General features: G+C 32.1%; 1 long non-coding RNA gene across 1 annotated transcript; it reads left to right on the top strand.

Annotated features, from left to right (window-relative positions):
* Positions 1 to 526: 526 nt before the first annotated feature.
* Positions 527 to 5,899, top strand: LOC139528153 (uncharacterized). The gene is made up of 3 exons (XR_011665533.1): positions 527 to 721; positions 4,432 to 4,519; positions 5,400 to 5,899. It is a non-coding gene; the product is annotated as an uncharacterized lncRNA (long non-coding RNA).
* The last annotated feature ends 573 nt before the right edge of the window (positions 5,900 to 6,472 follow it).

Raw genomic sequence — 6,472 nt, 5'->3', positions numbered from 1 at the left:
ATGTACATGTATCATTAAGTTAATACAGTTCTGTTAGTATTGACTGCCTTTTTACAGAGACTTTCTATTCTTACTGTTATCAGTTAGTATAGACGGTTCCTGGCTTAGAATGATTCTCTGCTCAGCAAATGGTGCGTAATTAGCATTTGAATCAAATTTCTTGTAGAAGTAAAAAACACAAATTAATGTATTTGACAACTTTATTCAGGAGCACAGTCTATATTATCCGGCGTAAATAACTTCGAGATTTATGTGGAAGTTTACTCTGCTGCTCGATCTATGCTAATCGATGTTCCAGTATATTTCATATTTATATTTATTCGTGAGGCCTCGTCATCGTTTAAAAAGCACAGTCGCCTAAATATTTTATATGGCGAAAAAATTGCGAAAATTGTGGGAAATAATATATTTTTAGTAGCATTATTATTTTAGAATCTTAAGAGGTTGCTTGCAAATTTAACTCTAAAATGAGAAGTGTATGACGATTTATAACGAATATATACATCCATCATGTGTGCATATACGACGGCGACTATATAGGGTCTGCCATGAGTGCACTTTGTATGCCCTGCATGTGTGCACCCAGGAGGTCCTCCTGAGCGGTGTTTAGACGTACCGGGAAAATCTTATCTGATTCAGGATCAATTCATCGGTTACACTCCCCTGTCACCAGTGATTCTTTTTTTGCTGACATTCTGAAAAAGTATTGTGTAGTCCCTGTGTAAGTGCTGACTCTCAACTTGCACATGTGATTTTTTAACACTCCCTGGACTTCTGCAAAAACAGAAAGTCACAGGACATTCCGACAAAAAGTCACAGGACAAAAAGTCAAACACATGTCAAACTCAGGCATAAAGTAACAAAGTTAATAGGACAAAAAGTCACAAACAATTTGTTGACAATTGATTGAATATAAATGAAAAAAGATTTTGAAATATCTTCTTTTTATTACATATATTCATTTTTAATTTTAGGAAATTGTTCATAATATAAAAAAGAAAGATGTGGTATGATTGCCAATGAGACAACTGTCCACAAGAGACCAAAATGACACAGACATTAACAACTAGAGGTCTTTACGGCCTTCAACCATAAGCCAATATAAAGAAGGTATGGTATGATTGCCAATGAGACAACTGTCCACAAGAGACTAAAATGACACAGACATTAACAACCATAGGTCACCAAACAGCCTTCAACAATGAGCAAAGCCCGAGGTAAAGCCCATACCGCATAGTCAGCTGTAAAAGGCAATCATACTATATCTTTTTTTTTATATTTACATGTTAAAAAATGCGTGCAAATGTAATCAAAAGCTGCACACAAACGTAATGATTTTTGTGCGCAAATGTAATGGTAATGTGCGCAAACCTAATGCACTGATTTATTTGTTTTTAATAAATTTTAATTTAAAGTTGCTACATCATGTTCATGTATAAAACTTCAAGAAAAATACAAAAAGAGTGTTTTCTTGTTCAAAGAAAAATAATCTCAAAACTAAATTGTGACTTTTTGTCCTGTGACAGTGTGTGACTTTTTGACTGTGACTTTCTGTCCTGCATTCAGATTGAATAGGGGAGTTTGGTTGACCCCGCCTCCCTCTATCTGAGACTACTATCTCAGTGATGAGCTTTATGTTTCATGTACAAATGTATTGTGCTTGTCATATATATGTATGTCGGATAAAAGCTCTACAGACCTTTAATATGTTGTATTGTCATATGTATAACCGACAATAAATAAATAGCCCCTAACAAGTAAGAATTAGGTTACTTCTTTTTGTTTTGACATCTTGCATGGGTTTTTATAGCCCCGTATTAAAATTATGCCCCCACTTTAAAAAAGGGGGGGGGGGGTATACTGTTTTACCCCTGTCTGTCCATCCATCCTTGCGTCAGTCAGTCCGTCCGATGAATATTTTTCGTCCCATTTTCCTTAGGAACTACAATAGAAGGATTTCTGAAATTTGGTTTCAGGGTTAAATAAGTCAGCTATACCGTGTGATGCATTTTCAGATTCATCACTCGACAACTTCCTGTTTTCCCAACACTTGTATGATTTTACACATGATAGCCAAGTTGAAAGTTGAAAACTAACAACCTAATTTATGTACAAAAAAATTGAAAAACAGATATGTTACACATAAACAAACGACAATCACTGAATTATCGGATCCTGACTTGGAACAGGCACTACCATAACAAATTGGCAGGGTATAAGGAACTTTGAAAATATTTAGTTTTTGTGGTTTGGTCAATTTTCCGGATACTGTAAGCAATAAGGCCCCTTTATTTAGTGAATGAAATAATTGTAAGATGCACTTAGCTGTCTGTCATATTTTATATGAACTTGACCTCATTTTCATGCATGGTTCATTGGTCAATGAAACACTGCATTGTTTTGTCAGTTTATCATATGTTTAAAGTTACAGGTAGATTATATTTGGTAGATATGAAACAATTGTAAGGTGTGCATGTCTGAATGGCAGATTCATATATAAACCATGACCGCATTTTATTGTTCTTTGGTCAATGATAAGTTTTCTTGGTTTTGTCATTTTATCAGGCCACATTTAAAAGAATGTCTGTTTCCTCTCCCCGGGTCTACCCTTTGTAAACAGACCAGGAAGGCAGGTTTTTTTTAGCTCACCTGACCTGAAAGGTCAAGTGAGCTTTTCTCATCACTTGGCGTTCGTCGTCCTGCGTCCGTCGTCTGTAAACTTTTACAAAAATTTTCTCCTCTGAAACTACTTGGCCAAATTCTACCAAACTTGGCCACAATCATCCTTGGGGTATCTAGTTTAAAAAATGTGTGGCGTGACCTGTCAAATCAACCAAGATGGCCGCCATGGCTAAAAATAGAACATAGGGGTAAAATGCAGTTTTTGGCTTATAACTCAAAAACCAAAGCATTTAGAGCAAATCTGACATGGGGTAATATTGTTGATCAGGTCAAGATCTATCTGCCCTGAAATTTTCAGACGAATCGGACAACCTGTTGATGGGTTGCTGCCTGTGAAATGGTTATATTAAGAAATTTTGCAGTTTTTGGTTATTATCTTGAATACTATTATAGATAGAGATAAACTGTAGAAGCAATAATGTTCAGCAAAGTAAGACCTACAAATAAGTCAACATGATCAAAATTGTCAGTCGACCCCTTAAGGAGTTATTGCCCTTTATAGTCAATTTTTAACAACTTTTCATAATTTTTTGTATCTTTTTTAAAAATCTTCTTCTCTGAAACTACTTTGCCAAATTTAACCAAACTTGGCCACAATTATCATTGTGGTTTGTAGCTTAAAAAATGTGTCCGATGACTCAGCCTACCAAACAAAATGGCCGACATGGCTAAAATTAGAACATAGTGGTAAAATGCAGGTTTTGCTTTATATCTTTGAAACGAAGAAATTTAGGGCAAATCTTTCAAGATTTAAATGTCCATCAGAATAAGATATATCCCCTCACAAATTTTCAGTTGAATTGGACAACCTGTTGTTGGGTTGCTGCCCCAAAATTGGTGATTTTAAGGTAATTTTGCAGTTTTTGGTTATTATCTTGAATACTATTATAGATAGAGATAAACTGTAGACAGCAATAATGTTCAGCAAAGTAAGATCTACAAATAAGTCAGCATGATCAAAATTGTTAGAGGACCCCTTAAGGAGTTATTGCCCTTTATAGTCAATATTGAACAACTTTTCGTCATTTTTGTAACTTGTATAAAAATCATTTCTAAAACTACTTGGCCAAATTTAACCAAACTTGGCCACAATCATAATACTAGGGTATCTATTTAAAAAAAAAGTGTCTAATGACCCCGCCTACCAACGAAGATGGCCGACATCAGTAAACACATTAACAGGTGAGCGACACAGGCTCTTGAGAGCCTCTAGTTTTTTTAACTGGATGTGATTGTCATAGCATGGTCACATGAATGGTTTGACTTGTCCAGTCCAGGCCACTTATCAGTTGTTTGTGCTCAATTTGAGTGTATTTATTTAGATTATCAATCCTTCTGCTTTCAAGCACTTTCCAAAAATGGAAACAAATTATTTTCAGGAAAAAAATAATTTCGATTTTTTTGTGGAAAATAATTTTTTGACCCGGGCGCTTATTTTTGACCCATATGGGGGGAGGGGAAACAAACATATTTTTAATTTTGGCCTTAGATTTTTTAAGCATAGGTCTACTTGTTGTATGGAATGACTACAAGGTATCATATAAAAAAAGATGTCTGCCTGCCAAGGTTAATTTTACTGTGACCTCATATTCATAGAATAATGATAATATTCATGATATTGAACAGCAAGAATGATGAGTAAGTTGATGTTATATACAAATAAGACAAAATTTTCAGTTGCCTACTAATTATGTAATACATGTAGTAGTTATTTTTGTCATTAAATGATGTTTACCCTTTTATGTGTAGGGCAAGAACATGAAAGATAAAGGGGAAACTATAAACAGAAGAAATTATCAACAAAATAAGATTTACAGAGGTCAACAAAGCCTAAATGGTAAGTCCACTGTTATAAAAAATTTTGTCCTTGAATGATAATTAAATATTTATTAAAATAAGATGTGGTATGATGAAAGAGAAAACTATCCATCAGAGTTCAATTTAGTGGATGTAAGCATTGTAATTACTTATTAGAGGCCATTGATGACCTGTAAGTAATGAGAAAACCCATACCCTATACATGTTATAGTAATCTATTAAAGTCAACACTAACCAAATTTGAAACAGAGCATCAATTCAAACGTCAAATATACCAGACTAATTTATAAAAACAAAAAATTATGAAAAATAAAAATGACGGGTATGAACCAACATCAACCACTGAACTATGTACAAGCTCCTGATATTAGACAGGTATAATATGGCTGGGTTGATATAAAAATAAGAAACACTTAGCAGTCTGATTTCCAATGAGACATTTCTCCAATAGAGATCAAATGACATTTAAGGAGGCTCTAGGGTATAACAATTTCAGAAAAATGTTTTAATATTTTTTTTTCATAACTCAATTTATTTATATCTTTATCATATGGTACACCAAATCATTCAAAACAATCAATTCGGTTTGGCCCCAGATGACTTTTAAAATGCATATATCATTGAAAAAGCTCCAAATTATCTCCCTTTGGTGCAAAAAAGCCATTTTTTGGCATTAAAAATGTAATATCTTATTTAACTCATCGGTGGCCTATATTTTTTATTATAATTTTTAATAAGCTGTACTTTAACTAAACTATTATAAAATTTAAGCGATTTCTGTAATTTAGTACTTGAATATTTAAATTTAAATGAAAGTTTATCATATTAATCATAAACATGATAAAATAGCCATTTTATTGATCTCTTCACTGATAACTTTTGAGTTTGTGTATTTGTAGGTCAGAAATCTGGATTTTCATGGTCATCATTCACAGATCAATACTGAACGGAAAACTTAAAGCTGATATTTTTCTCCATAGTGCGACTTTTTTATTAATTTGAAATGGAACATGTTTTTTCCTACATTTATTTGAAAGAGGAAATTTCAACATGATGACTATAAACAAAAAGGAGTCATATCATCACGATCATTGATGCACAAGAACTTGATCATATAAATACAACAATGTAATTATCAATTGAAAGATGGAACGAATGAACAAGATATTAGAATGTTGTTGTCCAAATAAACTTGCTTTGTCTTCTCATTTGAATCTCTCCATTCAATAAAGATGTACAGAGGAAGATCTTTGAAGAACAGATTGAAAAAATGTTTTGTCTAAGAATTGCAGGAATATTCTAGTGAATGAAATTATTTATTGACTTCACTCTTATATAGTGGACTGAATAATTGTACATAGCAAGCTGTGAATAAAGAAAGCAAAAACTTTAACAAAAAGTGTTTATATTATAAATTTGCAATTATAAGCATACTATTATGTACACCACAAAGTTATATATAATTCAAATTGTTTGCCTATACAAGTATTGCAATGAACCTATAACAAAGAAAATATTACCTCATGAAAAGAGTGAACTATTCAGTCAGAATATGAAATATTTTTTCAGTTCTATTTTTCATAATAGAATAAACAAGACAAAGATTTCAAAACAATATTTTTTCATTTATTTAGAAATTTCATCATTTTGTTTCAGTGAAAGGACTTTATTCTTTGACTGTAAAATATTATTATTATACATTCCAAAATAAGAATAATATTTATTGTCATATAAACAAATAAAAACATGTTTGTGACAAAATTTAAAAAAAATTATATATATGTATATATAAAAAATAAAAAAAAAACTTGTATACATTTAAAACATTTTACTACCAAACAGCATTCATTGTAACATACACATAACTTTATATTTATATATATATATTTATAATTTTAATCCCATAGGATTTTATTTTGTCCCATGGGATATTAAAAATCCCATGGGATAATTATAGTCCCATGGGATTTTT

Source organism: Mytilus edulis, chromosome 6 (assembly GCF_963676685.1).
Source record: "Mytilus edulis chromosome 6, xbMytEdul2.2, whole genome shotgun sequence".
In the NCBI taxonomy this organism is placed as follows: Eukaryota; Metazoa; Mollusca; class Bivalvia; order Mytilida; family Mytilidae; genus Mytilus; species Mytilus edulis.
The sequence above is the reverse complement of the archived record's forward strand: the minus strand, read 5'-3'. Positions and strand labels throughout refer to the sequence as shown.